Source organism: Herpailurus yagouaroundi, unplaced genomic scaffold (genome assembly GCF_014898765.1).
Source record: "Herpailurus yagouaroundi ecotype Mexico unplaced genomic scaffold, PumYag 180, whole genome shotgun sequence".
In the NCBI taxonomy this organism is placed as follows: Eukaryota; Metazoa; Chordata; class Mammalia; order Carnivora; family Felidae; genus Herpailurus; species Herpailurus yagouaroundi.
This window is the reverse complement of record NW_024412411.1, coordinates 4,262,670-4,287,507: the sequence shown is the minus strand read 5'-3', so window position 1 is coordinate 4,287,507 and position 24,838 is coordinate 4,262,670. Positions and strand designations below refer to the sequence as shown.

General features: G+C 38.2%; 1 protein-coding gene across 1 annotated transcript in view; it reads right to left on the bottom strand.

Moving 5' to 3' along the window:
* RNF169 (ring finger protein 169) overlaps positions 1–24,838 on the bottom strand; it is a 109,698-nt gene that overhangs the window by 84,123 nt on the left and 737 nt on the right. The window lies entirely within an intron of this gene.

The following is a 24,838-nucleotide window of genomic DNA, read 5'->3' as shown; positions in this document are numbered from 1 at the left end:
AGTCAGAGGTTGGCACCCAACTCTTGATTTCAGCTCAGGACATAGTCTTGTGGTTTGTGAGGTTGACCCCCTGAAGGAAGAAGCACGGAGCCTGCTTAGAATCCTCTCTCCCTCTATGCCCCTCCCCTGCTTGCATGTACTCTCTTTCTCTCTCTCAAAATAAATAAACATTTAAAAATAAAGTCAGATGACTTATAAACATATTAAAATGTGTTCAATGTCACTCATATTTTAAGATACCAAGAACTTTTAAAACAAAACACTTCTTTTTATCAGATTGGCAAAAATCAAAGAGTTTGATAAAGACGAGTTAGCAAAGGTATCCTTTATCTTAAAGATATCTCACAGATGTGTACAAAGATGTTACGTATAAGAATGTTCACTGTGGGGGCGCCTGGGTGGCTCAGTCGGTTGAACGTCTGACTTTGGCTCAGGTCATGATCTCAGGTTGACGAGTTCAAGCCCCGTGTGGGGCTCTGTGCTGATGGCTTGGAGCCTGGAGCCTGCTTCGGATTCTCTATCTCCCTCTCTCTCTGCCCCTCCCCTGCCCATGCTCTGTCTCTCTCTGTCTCAAAAATAAACATTTAAAAAAAATTTTTTTTTAAATAATGTTCACTGTGGATCCTCACAATACTAAAGACTGAAAACAACCTAAATATCCTTCAATTAGAGACACTGAATAAATTATCAGATGACTGGGATACCATGAATCTATTACTATACTGTCTGCTTTAATTCCTGGTCTGGTTTCTTGGTTTACCCAGTAATTTTTATTAGAATGTCTTTCATTGTGTATGAAAAACTGTAGAGGCTCTGGATGATATTACATTCCTACAGAGGATTCATCATATTCTCCATGAGCATTTAGAATGAGGGCAGATCACCTCACAATCCAATCAGGACAGGAGCTGATTCAAGGCTGGCTGCAGTCTTTGTAAAGCTTGTAAAGCTTACCCTGCTTTGTAGCCCTTCAGAGGTCCAACTGAGAGTCTGGGTGTTTACCAGGACTACTTCCCTTGGAAGGTCTTCAAATTTTCTCTCCACTAAAGAACTGCTACAAGAATCCTTTGCTTTTCAGTAGCTTTCTGTGAAGGTTCTTAGCCCTTTTTTTTACCCTCCACAGTTTAAGAATCAACAAATCCTTAAGATAAAAAAGCAGGTAGAGGGAGAAAAGGGAGTGGGGAAATGTACTTCCCTTCTCTCTGGGATCTTGGCCTCTCAAGTTCTTGTTGCTCTGTCAGCCTTGAACTACAATTTTTGTATCCCCAGCCCCATGAAGAAAGCTTTGCTATCTTTCCACCTCTTAAAGTTACACTCTCCATTCGTCAAGAGACCATAAATGTCTGAAGTCCTGGCTGCTTTAGCAACATATCAATGCCTCCATATAGATTTTTTTTTTAATCAGGCTTTTCTAGTTATTCTCAACAGGAGTTTTGGTCTACTACAATCTGCTCCATCATAGCCAGAATCAAAATCTACATTTTTCTTTTTTTTTTTTCAATGTTTATTTATTTTGGGGACAGAGAGAGATAGAGCATGAACGGGGGAGGGGCAGAGAGAGAGGGAGATACAGAATCGAAAACAGGCTCCAGGCTCTGAGCCATCAGCCCAGAGCCCGACGCGGGGCTCGAACTCACGGACCGCGAGATCGTGACCTGGCTGAAGTCGGACGCTTAACCGACTGCGCCACCCAGGCGCCCCATAAATCTACATTTTTCATAAGCAGTGGAAAAGACAAATTTTTATCATCAGACAACAGACCATTACTATAGAACGAATGAGCAATGAGGAAGAATACAAAAGTAGAGAATATTCCTTCGAGAAGATCAAGAAAGGGATACAGTAAAGGTAAAAACATTTGTGTTCCAAGTCCTAAAGAAACTTAAAATCTTTCTAGGGGAGGAAAAACATACTTGGTTGGGTGAGACAATTATAGAATGTCAAAGAGTTATAAAACTAAACATTTAAGAGCTGCATAGAACAGGGGCACCTGGCTGGCTCAGTCAGTAGAGCATGTGACTCTTGATCTCAGCGTTGTAAGTTTGAGTCCATATTGGATTTAGAGATTACTTAAAAACAAAATCTTAAAAAAAAAAAAAAAGAGCTGCCTAGAACAGCAAGAGATAGAGGTGCACAAAAGCAAAAGGAAGACAATGAATCCAAGTACATCTTCTATAACAAAACATATGTAAGTGCAGAGATCCACAGGATACAAGAGGGCATTATCCATATTAATTTCAAGGTTATCTGCTGGTACTATCCACCAAACAACCGCTATCAAGTAGAGTAAGTGAAAGGAGAAATCTTAATGTTAAATTAAGCATATCATTTAGAATTAGGAAGGTGGAGACATGCAGAGTGAACCACAAATCCATTCTAAAATGAAACTAAAGTGTTTTCTATTTTATCTACTATTTTTTGGTTTACTCCTTCTAACTCTAAGAGTTCAGATGACAGCCAAATACTAACTGTCCAAGTACTGTCTTAAACTAACGCAACTGTTCATTTCCCCACTTGCCCAAGACAAATAACAATTTATAGCAAGCAATATAAAGAGTGGTTACCTGGGGAAAAGAAGGGCAGAGAGAAAAAGTTAAAAGCTAATAAAATGTTAATACCAAACCTTAAGACTGTTTACTTAAGTATTGTAATTAACACCACAGATTACCACTACATGAACTTATACTGCTTGTATTTTAAAACTATCCTTTGGCAAAGAACTAATCAAATCAAAATGTTACAGCTCACATACCAAGAACATATAAAATGCTTACAACTTTTGACCTAATAATTCATCTCCAGGAATCTAAGAAAATAATCTAAAATACATAAAAACTTTTACATAAAAAGATTTTCATTGCAACCTATTCATAATTGCAAAACAAAAACTGAGAATAACCTAAAAGTCCAATTTTGAGAGAATGGTTAGGCTAATTACAGACAGTCTATATAATGCATGATTATTCTGCCATTAAAATTTTATATAAAGACTTTTTAATAATGGGAGATATAAGAAGGAAATAATAAGATAGAAAGATAGAAAACCATTTAGATTAAACGAGAGATGCAAGTTGCCAGACTCAATGCCTTATAATTTCAAACATAAAAAAAACAAAAAACATTAAGCAGGGGCATGTGACTGGCGCCACTGGTAGAGCAACAACTCTTGATCTAGGGGTCATGAGTTCAAGCCCCACACTGGGCACAGAGCCTGCTTAAAGAAAACAAACAAACAGGGGCGCCTGGGTGGCGCAGTCGGTTAAGCGGCCGACTTCAGCCAGGTCACGATCTCGCGGTCCGGGAGTTCGAGCCCCGCGTCGGGCTCTGGGCTGATGGCTCAGAGCCTGGAGCCTGTTTCCGATTCTGTGTCTCCCTCTCTCTCTGCCCCTCCCCTGTTCATGCTCTGTCTCTCTCTCTGTCCCAAAAATAAAATAAATAAACGTTGAAAAAAAAAATTTTTTTTAATAAAAAAAAGAAAACAAACAAACAAACACTAAGCATAGAAATAGCAATAAACAAGTGGAAAAAGAAACAGCAATATAAATGTAGAAGTCACAGAAGGAACAAAAATATTATGTTATCATGTAAAAAGTATGTAAGAATAATGAAAAAAGTTTCCAGAGATTAGGAAATTAAAGCAGGAATGACCAGTGAAGAAGAAGGGAGTTGCTGTGGGAAGAAAAAACACAAAACAAGGCATGACACCTGAAATTAATACTACACTATATGTTAACTAACTGGAATTTAAATAAAAACTTGAGGGGCGTCTAGTGGCTCAGTTGGTTGAGCATCCGACTCTTGATTTCGGCTCAGGTCATGACCTCACAGATACAAGATCCAGCCCCATATCGGGCTCCACACTGAGCATGGAGCTTACTTGGGACTCTCTCTCTCTCTCTCTCTCTCTCTCTCTCTCTCTCTGTCTCTGTCTCTGTCTCTGTCTCTCCCCTGCTTGCATGCTCTCTCTCTCAAAATAAACATTTTTTTAAAACCCTTGAAAATAAAAACAAAGTATGAGACCCTTTGCCCAAAGCATTTATAATATAGCTTATTAATGAAGACAAATTCATAAAGTTTTTAAAAAGATTTAAATAACAACAGAGATGATGACAGATGCAATATCACAAAATAAACAATTGCTTAGTGAAGCTTACAAGCCAATACTGCAATACTCATCTGCCCACCCACAGGAGGAAGAGAACCAGGGCTGGGAAGGAGAGGCAAGACTTTAAGATGGGACAAAGCATGGGGCGCCTGGGTGGCTCAGTCGGTTAAGGGTCCAACTTCAGCTCAGCTCATGATCTCGCGGTCTGTGGGTTCGAGCCCCGCATCAGGCTCTGTGCTGACAGCTCAGAACCTGGAGCCTGCTTCCGATTCTGTCTCCCTCTCTCTCTGCCCCTCCCCTGCTCATGCTCTGTCTCTCTCTGTTGCAAAAATAAATAAAAACATTAAAAAAAAAATTTAAAAAAAAAAAAAAAGGATGGGACGAAGCAGAGTCTAACCGGTAAAATTTAATTAAAAAGATGGGAGAAAAAGCATCATGCGAACAACAAAGCATGAAGTATAAAGGCTGGACAGTGAATAACTAAAACAGTGTTTAACTAAAACAGAAAGGTTGTACGGGCCAGAAAGGTAGGCTCGGGCTAGATTATGGAGAACCTTCAACAAGGTTCTCTATGAAGTTAGGCTAAGGAATCTAAACTTCACCCCGTCGGAAGCAATGATGATACTAACATATTTAATCTTATTAATATGGTACGACTATTAATAAACTATAAAACCTGTTATCCCACATGCTTGGGGAATAGGTTGTTCTTTACTTTTATGTGGTAACAATGCCAAATTTGGGCAGAATCCCCCCTACATACAGTATGAAGGAGGTACTTCTGTGATTCTATCAGCAGTGCTTGCCTGGGTTGGTCACTCAGTTAAATACTTTTTTTTAATATAGCACTTTACCAAACATATGAGTATACCTGATAACTTCTTAAGTACAAAATCCCAGGCTGTGGATACCACTCAGATACTCTCTGGGCACACCACAACATCTCTAGCCCTCAGTTTCCCCATTCCCAAAAGGGTAACAATAACTCCCTTAAATGAACTATTATGAATGATTAAATGTGATTTAATGTAATGTGTCTGGTACAGTGTTGGCTACATAACTGATATTCATTGAATGTAGAAACTTCCCTATAAGGATATAGGGATATATATCAGGGATATAAATTTCTTGGAATTGTAGGAAAATATGAGAAATCCAATGAAAAAAAATGGCACCAAAGTGTTTTTTCATATATGTATTAGTGGGTCAACTTTAAAGTACTTACTAAATTAACTGCTAATAAAAATTAATAAATACTCAAATTTCAAGTTGCATCTTGCTCCCTTAGCTTAAAGAATTAACCTGATTTGTACCGTGATTTGGAAAGAATAATGAGTAGCCCAAGACTATAGACTCGTGGCCAGAGAGTAAATATTTCAGGCTTTGCAGACCATAAGGTCTCTGTCCACTCTGCTACTGTAGCATGAAAGCAGCCATAGACAATAAGTATGGCTGTGTTCCAAGAAAAGCTTTATTTACAAAAATGAGCAGCAGGCTGGGTCTGGCCTGCTGGCTCTAGCTATCAATGCCTGGTGCTAAATGTTTGCATTACCACCTCTCCCCCCACCCCCACCCCCCCAAATTCATATGCTGAAACCTAATCCCCAGTGTGATGGCATTTAGAGGTGGGGCCTTGCAAAGGCGATTAGGTCATGAGGGCTTTGCCCTCATGAATGGGATTAGTGCCCGAATGAAAGAGATGCTAGAGACCTCTGCCTTTCAACCAAGTGAGGACAAACGCAGCAAGAAAATGAGTCCGTGAACTAGGAGGTGGGCCCTCACAAGACACCAAATCTACTAGCATCTTGATCTTTGACTTCCCAGCCTCCAGGACCATGAGAAAATAATGTCTGTTGTTTATAAGCCACCTAGTCCATGATATTCTGCTATAACAGCCCAAATTGACTAAGACACATGGATTGGAGAAAGACAAAGTAACAGAGATCAACAGAATTTGCAAACGCACATATTAAACAAAAGTAGAGTGAAAGCAGTAAGCTTCCTTGTTTAGTCCAGAAATGGCCCAAACAATTAGACATGGTTAGGCCGCCTGCATTGGATCAGCACAGTCAAATCAACAGGAGACACACAATAAAAGATGTCGTAGATGCAAATACAGGTATAGGAATGCTGCAGAGAGGGAGGCCCTGTAGATGTAGGCAGAACAAGACCACCATATGGTTGTCCCACTATATCCATCATCCTAGCACAAAATCCTTTGGATTTAATTTCTGCTCTGTTTGAGTCAAAGAATCATTCACACTAGTCCACAAGGTGGAATGATACCAAAATTAGAAAGAGTGCTGGATTTGGAGCTATACTACATGCGTTCAAAGCTACCACCCACAGGATAAATATTAATAGTCTTTACGCTCCCAAAGCCTGTGTTTCTTCGTCTGTAAAATGGGAGTACTACCTACCATAATAGGGTTGCTTTTCGCATCTAATCCTCCAATATCTAGGAGCGTCTGAGTGGTTCAGTTGGTTAAGCATCCAACTATGGCTCAGGTCATGATCTCACAGTTTGTGGGTTTGAGCCCCACATCAGGCTCTGTGCTGACAGCTCAGAGCCTGGAGCCTATCTAGGATTCTGTGTCTCCCTCTCTCTCTGCCTCTCCCCCCACACACAACTCTGTCTCTGTCTCTCTCTCTCTCTCAAAAATAAATAAACATTAAAAAAAATTTTTTTAATCCTCCAATATCTATTTGGTACAGATTCTGTGTGTATTAAATGGTAGCCTAATTGCTCTCTTGGACTCTTTGTCTTTCCATCTACCATCAACACTGCTTCCTTGGTTTTCTATAAAACACAGACCTTACCCTATCATCCTCCTGGCTTCTTTCTGCCTACAAGATTTATAAACAGTACCCAATCTACCACTCCAGCCACATTTTTCCATTCCTGCAATACCTCTCCCCTCCCCAGACTTAAGACATCTATTCCTGGATATGCCATACCCTGTCCCCTCTATGACTTTATATATGCCACTTCCTCTTTCCAGAATGGTTTTTCTCCTTCTCACTATACAGTGATTATTTCCAAAGCTGATCCATCGCTCTCTCCTTTGTGAAGCTTTTCCCGCTTAACCCAGAGAGAATTACATCAGCTTCCTGTAGGCCTCATAACATTCTGCACTTCTCTCAATGGTAGTAGCATTAATTACCTGTGTTATAATTATTTGTCGCTGCCTCTGCCTCCCCAAACTAGAAGATTTCCTTTAAGATAGGGATGGTCTCTAGGTATGTGTCTCAGTGTAAGACTCAGTGGCCTAAAACATTTTTGTAGAATGAACCAATGAGAAAGATCTTTAATACCATTAGCACCATTTTATACCAAAGTTTCAAATAATTTGTTGTCTGAAGGAAGCTGAAGTTAATAAAGCTTTTCTTTATAATTAAGGCAAAGGTAAACTTCAGTAAAGTCCAATCTTTTGTTGAAGTTTTACAGAACCAAACACAAGCAAAACACAAGAGAAATGGCAAAACAGAAGGGAGTCAAGGGAAAATAAGTCCACTGCTATTCAGAAAAATAAAAACCAAACCAAAATTGGAAATAAGTTATCTTCAAGCTTAAAAATTTTGTGGTAAATCATGTGATGAGGAAGATGTCTTGACAGTAATTCATGCCCAAAAAAAAAAAAAAAAAAAAAAAAAAGGAAAGAAACCAGTTTTGTTGCTGACAAATTCAGTATGAGTAACGCTACTGCAATCTTTAGCAGTATTAAGAATTTTACATCCAGGGGCATCTGGGTGGCTCAGTCATTTAAGCATACACTCTTGATTTCAGCTCAGGTCATAATCTCAGGGTCATGAGATGGAGCCCTGCCTCAGGTTCTGCACTGGGCGTGCAGCCTGCTTAAGATACTCTCTATCCCTCTCCCCCTCACTCTCTCTCGATCTAGAAAAAAAGAGAAGACAAGAGAAGAGAAGGAAAGGAAGAGAAAGAGAGAGAGAAAGAAAAGAATTTAGCATCCAGAAGGAGGGACAGTAAGCCCCACCACACTTTGCATTAGTCAGGTATTATTTAAAGTATGAGAGTCATCTCTGAGTGGCATATTTAAAGATGACCAACCAGAAGGAATCATAACATATAATCAAGAACTTTTAGGGATTTTTTTTTTTAGAAATCTTTTTCCTCCATTAAACATTTACTATGTATCTAATACATTCTAAGTACCATATGAAGTGCTGAATACATAAAGACATAATCTCTGACCTCAGAGAGTTCACTGCAGTGCCAGATACACAAATGAGGACCTGAAATCCAGTGACATGAGTGATGCATATGCTGTGTGGTGGCACAAAGGAAGATAACTGACTCCTGTATGAGTGTGAAAAAATTTTTACAGAGCACTTAATATTTCACCTGGGCCTGAGAAGATGAGTATAATTTGACGGGAAGATAGTCTTCCAGGTAGGATAATCATAGGGGACAAAAGGCCAAAAAGCATACTATATTACAAGAACTCTAAGTACTGTAGCATGATCAGAACATTTGGAAAGGGAGGAAGAAGACCAAAGAAATGAATTTGAGAAGTTTAACCTAAAAATTTAGATAGAAGTAATCGTGGTCTTTAAATACTTGAATACTAAAACTAGGGAAGTAGATTTTAATTCACTAGAAAACTTAACTTTCAAACCATTAAAATTGTCCAATATAGAGACAGCAATGAGTAGTCCCCACAATGGGAGAAATATCCCTATTCATGTATAAAATCAATCTCCCCTTGGTGTTCCAGGTCTCATCTTCTCTCACCTTAGCTCATCACTTTTCTCTACTCTCTCCAGCATCAATTTCTTCCTCTCTACTATGATAACACACAAATATAATACACAAACATGACATAATATCAGCTATCTTAAAAAGAAACAACTCCTGAGCTCTTGCCCTCCAGCAAGTACTGGCCTGTTTCCCTGCCCCCCTTTACAGCAGACCCCTCCAAAGAGTAGTGTATATATTCACTGTTTCTCCTTTCTCACTTTAACTCATGCTATTAGGGCCTTAGTTTGTTCCACCACTCTCCCAAAACTGCTCTTAATAAAGTCACCAAGAAGGACCTCCAAGGTTCCCCAGGGTCAGTTTACAATAGGCACGAAAGAGTTCAATGAATGGGGATAATCTGATAAACAAACAGAATCTTTCCTTAGCCTAAGTACTAAGGATCTTTCAAATCAAAACAGCTAATAGCAGGCTTATGGAAAGTTATCAGTCTGGGATAAACCAGCTCAGCTTTTGCATACAACTATCTCCACAGTAATACTATCCATTTCTTCTAGAAAACCAGAAAGAAAAGTGAGATGTTGAAATTGGACAGTCTTGCACCATCATTATCAGTATGACTAATCAGCACTCTTCTTCCCTTACATATCTTCATCACAATCGTCTGACACTTATTTTTAACCTAATCTTCTAAAATAGACTCAGGGACAGTTATTAAGTATGAAAGATAATTCTTCTTCCTTCAATGTTCCTCCTCTAAACATTCTTGCTCTCTTCAAGTCTACCCTTTTTAAGCACCTAGTTCAATGCCTTACACATCTAGATACTCTATAAATGTCTAGCAAGTAAACTATAAAACCTAACATATGGGACCTAATACAAAGTAAACTCCATAAATGCTATTTCCCTCTCCAAAACTATCCCAACTTTAAGAATGCATAAAATGATAAAACCTCCCTACCCTATATGAACAAGTTTATCTAGTTCTCTTTCTCAAAAGTACCTGCATTTTAAGAGAACCACAAGAATAAGGGACCTAAAGAAAATATGTATTGAATTTCAGATACTACAGGATACATGTGAGTGATATCCTGAGGCAACAGAACCTTCCCTAGTCAATGAAGTGATTAAACATCAATTTGGCCCTTATATATCAAAAGAAAGTTAAACAATTTCTTTTTACTAATTCTTACCATTTTTAAAAAGCCATATATAGGGGCGCCTGGGTGGCGCAGTCGGTTAAGCATCCGACTTCAGCCAGGTCACGATCTCGCGGTCCGGGAGTTCGAGCCCCGCGTCAGGCTCTGGGCTGATGGCTCAGAGCCTGGAGCCTGTTTCTGATTCTGTGTCTCCCTCTCTCTCTGCCCCTCCCTCGTTCATGCTCTGTCTCTCTCTGTCCCAAAAATAAATAAAAACGTTAAAAAAATAAAAAAATAAAAAAATTTAAAAAAGCCATATATAATATTTAGGCATAGGTAAAAAGCTAGTAAAGTCTGGCAGGAAATGTATAATTATTAACAATAGTTCTCTCTAGAAAGATAAACAATAATTGCCTGAACCATAATTTATCCCTTTATCCCTTTTCCTATCAAGGACAGCTGTTACTACTCTTTCCAGTACTATAATGAGCATCATTTTTTAAAACTTTGTAATTGTGTATAGGTGTATATACATGAATATATATCATAAATGTCATACACATTCATACATAGGGCAGACACCTATTAACGGAATTGCCACATGGCAAGAGATAAAGAATGTGTCTCTTCAACCTTACTAGGTATGGCCAAACTGCTCTCCAAAATGGTTATACCGGGTTTTACTTCCCCAGCAGCATGTGGGTCCCCATTAATTGATCATAAATTATGCAGTCTGGTAGCCTCTCATCATTGGCTTAATTTGCTTTTCCCTAATTATCAATGATAGTGAGCATAACTCCAGATGTTTATTGGCTTTTCAGTTTTCCTCTTCCATGAAATGTCTATTCAAATAGACTATTTTTTCACTATTTTTCTGGTGAGGTGTCTGTCATAGCGATTTGTGGTTTCTCATATATTTTGGATATTAATCTTTAATCGGTTATTTCATTGAAAACATTTTCTTCCACCCTGTGATTTATCTTCTTACTTTACATTATCATACAGAAGTGTTTAATGTGTCCAAATTATCACTTTCCTTTATGCTGTTTATTTCTATGAAGAATCCTTCTCTACCTCATTTTCATAAAGATACTTCTAGTATTTTCTAAGTTTTGTGGTTTGACATTTAATCCATTTGGAATTAACTTTTTGTGTATAGTATGAGGTAAAGATCTATTTTTTTTTTCCTGGTTTTCAATAAGGTTAGCTAACTATCCACAACAATTGAAAATGGGTTCTTTGTGACACCGAATAGCCAGAGTAATATTGAAGAAGAAAACCAAAATGGGAGGCATCACAGTCCCAGACATTAGCCTCTACTACAAAGCTGTAATCATCAAGACAGTATGGTACTGGCACAAAAACAGACACATAGACCAGTGGAATAGAGGCCCCAGAATTAGACCCACAAATGTATGGCCAACTAATCTTTGACAAAGCAGGAAAGAATATCCAATGGAAAAAAGACAGTCTCTTTAACAAATGGTGCTGGGAGAACTGGACAGCAACATGCAGAAGAATGAAACTAGACCACTTTCTTACACCATTCACAAAAATAAACTCAAAATGGACAAAGGACCTGAATGTGAGACAGGAAACCATCAAAACCCTAGAGGAGAAAGGAAGAAAAAACCTCTCTGACCTCAGCTGCAGCAATTTCTTACTCGACACATCTCCAAAGGCAAGGGAATTAAAAGCAAAAATGAACTACTGGGACCTCATCAAGATAAAAAGCTTCTGTACTGCAAAGGAAACAATCAACAAAACTAAAAGGCAACCAATGGAATGGGAAAAGATATTTGCAAATGACATATGGGATAAAGGGCTAGTATCTAAAATCCATAAAGAACTCACCAAACTCTACACCCAAAAAATAATCCAGTGAAGAAATGGGCAGAAGACATGAATAGACACTTTCCCAAAGAAAACATCCAGATGGCAAACAGACACATGAAAAGATGCTCAACGTCACTCCTCATCAGGGAAATACAAATCAAAACTACAATGAGATACCACCTCACGCTGGTCAGAGTGGCTAAAATGAACAAATCAGGAGACTACAGATGCTGGAGAGGATGTGGAGAAACGGGAACCCCCTTGCACTGCTGGTGGGAATGCAAACTGGTGCAGCCACTCTGGAAAACACTGTGGAGGTTCCTCAAAAAATTAAAAATAGAACTACCTTATGACCCAGAAATAGCACTGCTAGGAATCTACCCAAAGGATACAGGAGTGCTGATGCATAGGGGCCCATGTACCCCAATGTTTATAGCAGCACTTTCAATAGCCAAATTATGGAAAGAGCCTAAATGTCCATCAACTGATGAATGGATAAAGAAGATGTGGTTTATATATGCAATGGAATACTACTTGGCAATGAGAAAGAATGAAATCTGGCCATTTGCAGCAATGTGGATGGAACTGGAGGTTATTATGCTAAGTGAAATAAGCCAGGCAGAGAAAGACAGATACCATAATGTTTTCATTCATATGTGGATCTTGAGAAACTTAACAGAAGACCATGCGGGAGGGGGGAAAAAAGTTACAGAGAGGGAGGGAGGCAAACCATAAGAGACTCTTAAGGACTGAGAACAAACTAAGGGTAGAGGGGGGGTTGGGGGAGAGGGGAAAGTGGGAGATGGGCAGGGAGGAGGGCACTTGTTGGGATGAGCACTGGGTATTGTATGGGAACCAATTCGACAATAAATTATATTTTTAAAAAAAAGAAAAGAAAACGAAAATCTTTGCCCCACTGATTTGTAATGCCATCTGTCATCTATCAAATTCAAATATATGAGGGCATGTTACTCAACTCTTTATTTTTTGGACTTTTTAATTATTTTAATTTTTTTACTGTTTATTTATTTTTGAGAGAGAGAAAGACAGAGCACGAGCAGGGGAGGAGCAGAGAGAGAGGGAGACACGGAATTTGAAGCAGGCTCCAGGCTCTGAGCTGTCAGCACACAGCCTGACGCGGGACTCGAATCCACAAACCATGAGATCATGACCTGAGCCGAAGCCGGACGCCCAACCGACTGAGCCACCCAGGTGCCCCTGGACTTTTTAATTATTTAACACTGGTTATCCAACTATCCTGACACCAGTACCTGTTTCAATTAATACGGCTTTATAATAGCTTAATATTTGATAAAGCAATGTGCTCCAATGTGTCTTGAGTGTTCTTGGCCACTCACTAATCATCCTTATTGACAAGTTCCACTAAAAAAGAAAAAGTTCCCCTCTATTCCAGGTGTTCTAGCTTTTTAAATGAATGAATGGTAAATTCTTGTCAAATGCTCTTTTAAGAATCTATTGAGATGATCATATGGTTTTACTTTCCTTTAGTTCATTAATGCTGTGTACTGAATTACATTAGATTCTTAATGTTAAACTGAACCCCTATTCCTGGAATAAATGCTACTTGGTTGTGAGGTTTTTTTTAATGCACTACTAGATTAGTGTATATTTCATTTTGGATTTCTTAAATCTACATTCATGAGATTGGTCTGTATTTTTCCTTTCTTATGCTGTCCTTGTATGATTTTGATATCAAGTTGTAAAAGCCTTCCAAAAGGAACCTGAAAACACTTTTCTTTCCTGGAATAGTCTGCATCCTGCAATATTTGGGTAACCTGTAAAACCCTATGCCTGGTGCATCCTAAGCAGATAGAATTTTTCTTCTGCCTTTTATTACAGAAAAGTCCCAAATATTACAGATACCTGTATAATAAACCCCAACCTATCCATCCCCCAGCCTCAACAATCAATTCATTGCCAATCATATTTCATCTATTCCCCCAATCATTACCTCTCCCCACTCCCCTTGAAGGAATGATTTTGAAGCAAATCCCAGACATCAAATCATCTTATCTGGGAACATTTTAGTATCTCTCTTGAAGGAGTCTTACAAAATATGCAACTATTGTCACGTTGAACATTTCATAATCTTTAATATCAACAAACATCCAAACAGTGTTCAAATTCCTATCAATTGTTTTAACACAGTTTTTCAAATCAGGATCCAAATAAATTCACGCACTTAAATTTGTTATGTCTTTTCATCTACAGGTTTCCCTTCTGTTGCTCTTCCTCTTCCTCTTCTTCCTCTTCCTCCTTCTTCTTCACATTATTTGTGGTAATGGGCCATGTATCCTGCAGTTTCCCACATTCTGGATTTTGCTTATTTTATCTACATATTACTTAGTGGATAGATTTTACTATTCATTTTCTTTTTTAGTTACATTTCTGTTCATATTTTCTATTTATTCTTAAGCAATCTGTGACAGATTGCAGTTTTTAGTAAGTGAACTATTTTATGCAATATTTCAAATTCATGGCATAAAGCCCATATTCTATATTTACGGGATTTTTATATCTTTATCACATCTGTAGTTGTATTCCCTGTTGCATTCCTAATATCATTTATGCCTTCTTGTTTTTCTTTTTCTTTGACCAATCTTGCCAGAGATTTGTCCATAATATAAACCTTTTTTTAATTTTTTTAAATGTTTTTATTTATTTTTGAGACAGAGAGAGACAGAGCATGAGCAGGGGAGGGGCAGAGAGAGAGGGAGACACAGAATGCGAAGCAGGCTCCAGGCTCTGAGCTGTCAGCACAGAGCCTGACACGGGACTCAAACTCACACACTGTGAGATCATGACCTGAGCTGAAGTTAAGACACTCAACCGACTGAGCCACCCAGGCACCCCCATAATATAAATCTCATATTATGACCTTCAGTGAATTAGATTTTGGCTTTATTAATCCTCTTCACTGTTTATTTTTTATTCCATTAATTTCTGTTATTTTCATTCTTTCCTATCTTCTACTTCCTTTGGGTTTAATCTATTTTTTTAAATATTTGTTTATTTATTTATTTAGGGAGTGAGACAGAGAGAGCATGAGCAGGGGAGGGGTAGAGACAGAGGGAGAAAGAGAATCCCAAGCAGGCTCTGCACTGACAGTGCAGGGCTGGAACTCATGAACGTGAGATCACGACCTGAGCCACCCAGGTGCCCCTCTGTTATTACTTCTCTAACTATTTCGGTTCACCACTTAACTCAATAATGTTTAGGCTTTCTTCAACTCAAATATCTTACAGGTTCTAGGACCTACATTTCTTCATATTAACATCTCTGAAATTGGGATGTTTCTTACAGTTGAAGTCTTATAATCAGTCAGCCAGGCAGCAGTGATGATGGCACTGTCATTGCTTATTTATGTATAAATGTACACAATTAAAGAGTAAGCTCACCAAAAACTGTATGATTTGGTGGTTATCCCTGGTGACTGGACAACTGTAACCTCAGTATTAGCCTATAAAGGCCATCTGAGGAAGAACTATAAATCTCATCTGAAAACATTTTGTTGATGCCATTTGGCAAGCTCAAAAAAGCATGAGCATCCAAACATGATGGGTGTCAGCAGTGTTAAAGAACAATGTTAGATAATAGAAAACAAGCTATGAATTTGACAGAGGGAGGGAGGTGGGAGATGGGCTAGATGGGTGATGTATACTAAGGAGGGCACTTATTGTGATGAGCACTGAGTGTTAAATGTTAAGTGATGAATCACTGAATTCTACCCCTGAAACCAATATTGCACTGTGTTAACTAAAATTTAAATTAAAAAGTTCTTTTCCTTAAAAAGAAAAGAAAAATGTTAGAGCTGTGGAACACTCTAAGAAATTCTGTATCACCAATGGTCTCAATGACACAGTAAACAATACTACATAGAAAAACACAACCTCTATGATTTAGAAGAATCAGGCTCTGAATATGAAGTCACAGGAATATTCTAATTTATCACGTTACTTCCTTTTATAAATATATGCTCAAGTGATACGTTAAATCTGTAATAAATTTATAAGAACTCTTTCAGTAAGTACAAAGTTAAAAAGTCTGAGTGACAGTAAAGCATTGTTTGGTAAATGACAGCACATCTTACAAATGATGGCATCTTAAGATTTAATGAAACATAATTCAGACACTTAAATTTTCCTTAGTTTTGCTTTAGTTATACTCCACAGATTCTGAGATAGTTGTTTACTATCTCATTGTTACTCAACTCTAAATATATTCCAATTTCCATGATTTTGTTCTTCACCATATATTACTTAGATGTTTGTTTCTGCTTTTTAAATTTCCAAACATGGACTGGGAGGGGGATTGGTTATATTTGTCACTGATTTCTAATTTTATTGTACTGGGATAACAGTTTATATAGCAATCTTTGGTATCTGTTAAAACTTTCTTTGTGCCTAATTATGTGCATGTTCTACATTTGTTTAAAAGAATGTAAAATCTTGGGGTGCCTAGGTGGCTCAGTCAGTTGGGCGTCCAACTTTGGCACAGGTCATAATCTCACAGTTTGTGGGTTCGAGCCCCATGTCAGGCTCTGTGCTGACAGCTCAGAGCCTGGAGCCTGCTTCAGATTCTCTCTCTCTCTCTCTCTCTCTCTCTCTCACTCGCTCTCGCTCTCACTCTCTCTCTCTGCCCTTCCCCTGCTCACACTCTGTCTCTCAAAATTAAATAAATGTTAAAAAAAATTTTTAATAAAAAAATAAAAGAATGTATATTCTCTAATTTGGGAGGTGTATGGTTCTATATATATGCAGCAGATCAAATTTACATTCCATTTCTTTTGGTGGTTACCCTTAAATTTTTAATATGCATCTGACCAAAAGCCTAAAGTTAATCAATATCTCTATCCTCCTGAACTATATATAGAACCTTAGAACTCTTCAATGCTGATCACCTTCCCTCCCAGCTTACATTTTATCCTTGTCTGATATTTTAGTCCCATTTTGGTTTTAACCCCCACATATTAGTCATAATTATTTTTGCTTTATAGAGTCAATATTCACTTAGTTTACCTACCCATTTCTTTGTTCACCATGTTTTCTTGTATCCTATTTTCTCCCATTACATTTCTTTCTTGCTGATGTATATTCTTCAGTATAATAGTTCTTTCAGAAACAGCATGGTAAATTCTCTGTATTTTTGTTTATCTGAAAATATTTTTATTTTGTCCTCACTCTTGAATTATAACTTAGCTGAATACAAAATTCAGATCTCTCAACACTGAGAAGACATTGTTCCATTTTCTTCTGGCCTCTCTTGGTTATAAGATGTCTGCTCTCAGTCTGTTGCTCCTTTGTTTTTCCTTTCTGGTTGCTTTTTAAAGTGCCTGTGGTGTTCTACAGTTTCATTGCAATGTGTTTAGTTGTGGGGGTTGTTTGCTTTGTTCATTTAATTTTTTCTAGGGCCTCATGACTCTAAAACCTAAGGATTCATGTCTTCTTATTAATTCCAAAATACTCTCAAGTCACCATCTCTTTAAATTCCATGTCTCCCACATTCTATTCTTCTCCGTCTGTAACTATTAGATGATGGGTCTTCTTGACCTTTCATTTCTCTTCACCTCTCTTTCAGATTTTCCTTTATCCTACTGTTCTGCATCCTCAGGATTTCCACATATCTAATTCCCAGCTTACTGATTTTCTCTTCATCCATGTAAACTAGTGCTTACCTTATTCACTGAGCTTTTTTTAACCTCCCTGACTATATTTTTCATTATGTTTAGCTCTTTTTTAAATGCACCTGTTTCATAATGTCCTTCTCACTTCTTGAGATTTCCATTAATTCTTTAATGTCTTTAGTCACTTAAAATGTGCCAATTTAAATTATCATTTAAGCTGCTATTCTACTATCCCAGTTCCTGGAGATAGAATCCCCTTGCTTGTTATATCTACTAAGTCTCATTTATGTTAGGAAATGGTTTCCTCGTGTGTCACATTCAATTATAAGTTCATCTTTGGTTGGGCTTATCTCTTCTTAAAGAATCTCTTCTGGAGCGAGTTGGGAGTACCTCTTAGAGTCTTTTTTTTCCTTTCTCCAGGTGATCCATGGATATCACTAGTTTGGAGCCAGCTTTTATATTCATTTCTCAGCATGCTGATACTTAAAACCATATAATATAAAATCAGATCCCAAATATGAGCAAGGCATACATCGTGCGCTTCAATTTCTCAGGAAAGCTCTTTTCTCCATTTCCTCTCTGCATAGAGCCCAAGTAAATCAAGACAAAATTTCTTATTACTGGCTTGTACCAGTAGGAAGATTATTCTCTGCCCACCCCTTCACTCTGAACGCACATCAAGAATCCCAGTTTTATGCACAAGTCTTAGTTTTGGTTCCTTTTTCTGTGGTTAAAACTCAATCCACTAGGAATAGAAAACCAGAAATAGCCCCTCACTCCACCTTCACCCCCACTCTAGGGCAACATAGCATGAGCTTACTAAAGTTTTGGTTTTTAGTTCCATTTTTATTTCTAGAACCTAGAGATTTTCCTGTCTTTCCTGCAAGCTCAGGAATTCTTTTAAAAGAATTGTTAGTTCAATATCATCTAGGTTTTCTGGATATTTGCAGCAGAAGCATCTTCTCATCTCAGTTACCCTCTTGCTAAAAGAGAATCTGGGCTCTCCAATCCATTTGCTACATTAACCCCATAGGAGTAATCAGTCTGAAATGCAAAGATGGAACTCTTCTTTAAAATTCCTCAGTGGATCCTCACTCCTGAGCATGGCATTCAAAGTCCACTGTTATTCAGTAACTGCTTATTTCTGGAATTCCATCTCCTCCCACTCTCCCACATGTAGTCTATGCTCCAACCACTCCTACTTACAATCCCTGGAAGTCTCCTTGTTATTTCAGAGTCCTGTACTTCTGCATATACCGGTTTCCCTCATCTTCATCCTGCCCCCATCCACCTACTGAATACTCAGGGTCAAGTGTCTGCCTTTCACTGAAGCCATTTCTGACCCATCCAAGCTGGAAGCTCTTCATTGAGTTCTTTATATGCCAAGCATTCTACTAATTATTTAGTCTTACCAACATTATGATTTTGCTATTACCATCCCCATTTGCAAATGAGGAAACTAAGGTACAGAGAGTTGAAGCAACCTACGCAATGGCACACAGCTATAAATGGCAGAGCTGGAATTCAAACACAGGCAATCTGTCTCCAGATCCTGCTCCATTAACTTGCCCCATTAACATATTCCTTACTGCCTTCTACAATGATATCTTGCATTACCATTATAATCGCATTTATTACACATTTCAGTTGCATGTTTGTGCACCAATCTTCCCAACTACGCTGACTCAAAGAGAAAGAATCATGCTTTATTCTATATGCAGTTCCATTGTCTAGCACACAGAAGACCCTCAAATGATTACTAAATTAATGCATGACGGAAGGAAACATCCCCACAGACACTGCTTTAGTCCAGGCCCTCTTCATCTCTTGCCTGGACTACTAAAATAGTCCCCTAACTGGACTCCCTTCTTCATTTCTATTCATGTCTTTCCTCCATACCCCAACCAATATTCTTTCTAAAGTACATCATTATGATGACGTCATTACTTAAAAATCTGTAAGGGCTCTGTACTGTCTATAGGACAAAGTCCCAAATTATTTTATCATGACATACCATGCCCTTTGTGATCTAACTTCCCCAGTCCCTTCTCTTCTTTCCCACTTCAGTCCCACATTCCATCTATATTTAACTTCCTGTCAGTCCCTGAATATGCCAAGAGACTTCATGCCTTTGTGCATGTAGGTTCTTCTGCCTGGAATGGCCATCCCCTCCTCTCTCACCTGGTAAATTCCTACCTTTTCAGCATAGAGCTCAAATTCCTCAGCTCTCCTCCAGATGCTTAGTTATCCCATTCCTATACTCTGTTGGCTTTATGCATTTACCTCACTTACTACTTTGTAATATTTTTGATAAGGTGTTTCTCCAACCAGACTGTGGAATCTTAAAGAACAGGGGCCATGTCTTATTCCCCTTTTTTACTGTGTTATCTTACAGAGCATGTGCCCCCAAAATGCTCATTGAATTAGTGGGATGACATTTGACAAACATATCCCGTATCCTACACTCAAAAAAAACAAAAACAAAAACAAAAACAAAAAGCAAAAAAAACCCTCAGATATAAATGAATTCAAGGGTAGGCAATTGTCCGGATTAACTGGAAGTTTGGAAGTGGATAAGAAGAAAACCAAATACCTCCTAAATTCTTGAGGCTCAACCCTGAATTCTATAGGATACAGATATTCCTTTAATGGTAATTAGTGTTTAGTTGGCGAGGTAATCTCATTCTGAATTGTTTCCTGCATTAGAACACATAAGGACACTCTCAAATTCTGGAATATGTGTACGTGTCATTAAGGATAAAAAGTTGAGTCATTTTATACATTTTACAACAAATCCCTACAGTTGAGGGAAATTCTTATCCTTTTACACTACAATCACATGATTTCATTATTCATTAGTCCTAAATGCAATTTAGGCTGCACACATAGCAAACATTGTCTGCCAACTGAGTAATAAACCAGAACTACTTGTTTGTCACAGAAAGAGGATTTTTTTTAAATGTATAATGTTAACCCTAAGTGAACAGGGAGGTTGAGGGGTGATGAAAGGGATGGGATAAATGAGGTACTATTGAATTTTTGAAACGCGCTTTTAACACTAAAAAATTTTTTTTAAGTTTTAACTGCCAATTTAAAAGATTCATTGGTGGGGCTCCTGGGTGGCTTAGTCAGTTGAGAGTCTAACTCTTGATTTTGGCTTAGGTCATGATCGCAGGGTTGTGGGATCAAGACCTGTGTCAGAATTCTCTCTCTCTGTCCATCTGCCCCTCTCCCCGACTCATGTTCTCTCTCTCCAAAAAATAAAAAAATAAAATAAATAAAAAGGACTCATTGGCCTTTGTGTAGCTTTTCTCTTCAATTATTACCCAGGGTAGAAGAAAAAGAATTATCCTAAAAAGGTCTTGGTTTCAATTTCAGAAGCAGTATAATTTAGAATGGTCACTCTTGATTTCATATCAAAAGACTAAGTTAATTCTTAAGATTCATTAATTATTATCAATGAGACTTAAGTATTGCTGTTGTATATACAGATGACCATTGAACAACACAGGGGTTAGGGGCACCGACCCTCAGCACTGTTGAAAATCTACGGTAACTACTGACTTTCCAAAAACTTGACTTGTAGCCCTTTGTTGACCGGATGCTTTACTAATAATATAAACTGCTGATTAACACATATTTTGTATGTTATATGCATTATATACTCTATTCTTACAATAAACTAAGCTAGAAAAAAGAAAATGTTAGGAAAATCATAAGAAAGAGAAAATACATTTACAGCACTGTAATGTATTCATTGAAAAAATCCATGTATAAGTGGAACCCACACAGTTCAAACCCCTGTTGTTCAAGGGTCAAATGCAGTTGCAAAAGCACCTATATATGCCCATGTGCTACAGTTTTTATTTTTAATCAATGGACCAAGACTGCCTCTAAATTTAGTATATAAGCTCCAAGAAGAAGAAATCTTTGAACATTTCATTCACTAAGGTCTCCCAAGAACCTAGAACAGTGCCTGGCCCAGCACAAACATTCATTACATACTTGTGAATATTGCTCAAAATGGTTCAAATACTATGTCAATATATGCGATGAGCTATAACCTCAAGGAACATAAAGTTGAAGTAGACTTCACACAATGTTGCACAAGTCAACTGTGCAACAGTTTGCTATATCCAAAAGCAAACTGACAAGGCATAGAAGAATAAAACAAAACATGTTATACAGGAGTCCTTAAGGTTCTGAATTAAAAAATTTTTTTTTCAACGTTTATTTATTTTGGGGACAGAGAGAGACAGAGCATGAACGGGGGAGGGGCAGAGAGAGAGGGAGACACAGAATCGGAAACAGGCTCCAGGCTCTGAGCCATCAGCCCAGAGCCTGACGCGGGGCTCGAACTCACGGACCGCAAGATCGTGACCTGGCTGAAGTCGGACGCTTAACCGACTGCGCCACCCAGGCGCCCCATGGTTCTGAATTTTAAAGCTTGTCAGGAAACTGGTAAAAACCAAAAATGTCACCAACACAACCAAAATTTTCGACAAGCACAAACTCTTATACTTATTATAGACAATTCAATTCCAAAAGAGCCATGGGGCTTCAACAAAATTAAAATATATGTATATAAGAATTTCACTTAAGCACCAGTGCATTTACTACAAAATTTAATTTCCAGTATTAAAAAGGAATTCTGACCTTTCTTTTTATCAATTAACCTAACTATGCCCCAAAAAAACTGCTAAGCAATATACTTCTGAATATACCTAAAAAATTGCTAGTTCTGTTGCTGTTTCCCACTCAAAAACACAATGTAAGTTTTTATAAAACTGGTATTTTTAGTTTTCCCTATTACAAGTCATCATGAGCATTTAACTGTGAATTAAGCTATGTTTTAGCCCTTATTTATGGGTTATTGTTTTGGTCCTTGTTTATCTGCTACTAACTCATGATGACCATTAGCTGGTCACTTTCTACTCTCTTCTGGGCCTCAGTTCTCTCTTCTGTAGAATGAGAGACCTGGGTTAAAACAATGGTTCCTAGCTTTCTTTCTGCATCCCTTTGAGAATCTGGTGAAAGCTACAGGTGACCTCTCCATATGAATGCACATACACATGTATATAACAATTTTATAACTGACTTTTTATAATAGCAAAAGATTGGAAACAACCTAAATGTCTACCAATAGACAGTTAATTGTTATAGCCATTCAATGAAATTCCTTGCAGCTGTAAGCAGAATAAAGAAACCTCCTATATACTGATATGAAAAGCTTTCCATCATGTATCTTTATATGGAAAAAAGCAAGTTACAGAACAATGTATACAATATACAATCTTTTGTGTAAAAAGATCAAAAACTAAAATAAATATATTTGAATTTTTATGTAGAAGCATAAAGAAACTGTGGAAGAATAAATGAGAATCTTTGGTGGCAGTGGGAAATGAGTAAAGGGATAGGAGGAACCTTTCCATTGTACACTTTCTTACATTTGTGTTTGGATTATGTGAATGCACGGCATATTAAAATTCTAAATTAAAAAATTGTATATAACTCTAACAAGTCCAGACAACCCACTGAAGCTAGAAGATAATTCGCAAACCCTGTTCAGCAATATTCTCCTATAATGATTTGACTTAATAAGCCTGTAATTATATACACTCAATGATCCGACAAGAATATTTAAGGAAAAATATTTTTCATCACAGTCCTCATATAAACATATAAGTAATTGGTGGATACTCAGTAATTCAATAGATCCTAATTTGGAATCTCATTTTATATAATTTTCCTTAATTACTGATACACTTTATGACAAATTTCTTCATCAGAAAAAGTTTGCACAAATTATCAAGTCATACTCCTTCTCATGAATCAAAGTCCAGAACTGATATTTCACAGAGGAGTCCAGACTTTATAAATGAGAACAGACATCTCTATCTTATTTGACCATATAATCAATAGTACTAGTAGGAAGACCAGAGAAATTTTTACCATAATCTCAGAACTTGAAGCAAACTAAAGAGCATATGAGATCATCACTCAGCACCCACAAATTAGATGACGTTTGGGGAGGCCTTCTCACCTACTCTGAACAAGGATCAGATAGAATTGGGGTTCACCCTTCGGCAAGTTACTTAACCTCTCTGGGCCTCAATTTCATCTCTAAAATGGAAATAAAAGTACCTCTCTCATAAGGATGTTGTGAAACTTAAAAGGAAAAATAAGGAATATAGCCAAGTAAGACAAAGAAATAAAAGGAAGGTATCCTAGGACAGTGGCAGGTGTCTGCTTTAATCAAAACAGAACTGCATTCCGGAAACTGTAGTTTCTAGAGACTGCACTTTCATACACAAGCAACGCTTCCTTTTCCCTACTGGAAAAAAAAAAAAAAAATGGCAGCATTCCCAACACAAAAGGTGCAAATATCTGGCCTTTCCTAATTATGTTTCTTGGAAATCTCCTCCTAGGTAAGCATTTTTTTATCAAAGAACATAGATGTTGTGTTGACTGGATGTGTCTCGGAGTCCTAAGTTACACACAGTTCTGTTTTGTGTTTTTACAGGGCACTTTCAACGTCAAGCTCAGCACCAGAGGGGCAGGCTGTGGGAGGTATCGAAAGGCAAAGAAGTTGAAAGCAACAGTCCCGCAACTTTTAACTACCAGGACGATAGCAGGAAACCTACACAGCCATGGAGACAGAAGCAGCCCCTGCCAACCAATCTCCATTTACGAAACTTAACCCCCACCCAGTTTTGTTGTTGTTTTGTTTTTGGTTTTTTTGTTGTTGTTGTGTTTTGTTTTTTTTGTTTGTTTGTTTTTTTTTTGTCGAGCACTACTGGACAGCTTATTCATTTTTGGAGTTATTAATTATAAATATAAATAACCCCGATGTGCGAGGCTCTGTCAAGATTTTGTGAAAATTGCGCTTGTGAGTTCATTCTCTCAACCCACTCCACACTCTAGTCTGAAAAGCTCTCTTCACATCCTCAAATTCAACCCGCCCCCTTAACTCCGGATACTCCATACCTCTCACTAATCCATTTAGGCCCAGGAGCCACTTCTCTACACGCAGTTCGACCCCAAGCTCTTCACCCAACACGAAACCAAGCACTTCTCTGATCCTCCAGGGCTCCTGCAAAGTTAGGAACCCTTCTCCCACACACCATTCCAACCTGGCCCTAACTTGTTCCAAGAATGCTGTTTCCCTCCAAACTTCTAACTTCCGTAAGGCGCGAGATCCCCTCACTGCCCCTCCAAATCCATCGTGCCCGTACTTCATTCTGAAGTTCAAAATTCAGAAACAGATGTGCCTGGACAGAGCCCAGTTCCAACCCCACGCGAACTCTACACAACCGCTCGAGCACGGCCTGGGACCCTCCACCCCCCAACCAGGCCAGGCCGGGCGCGCTCGGCCTCGCTCCAGACCCCCAAGG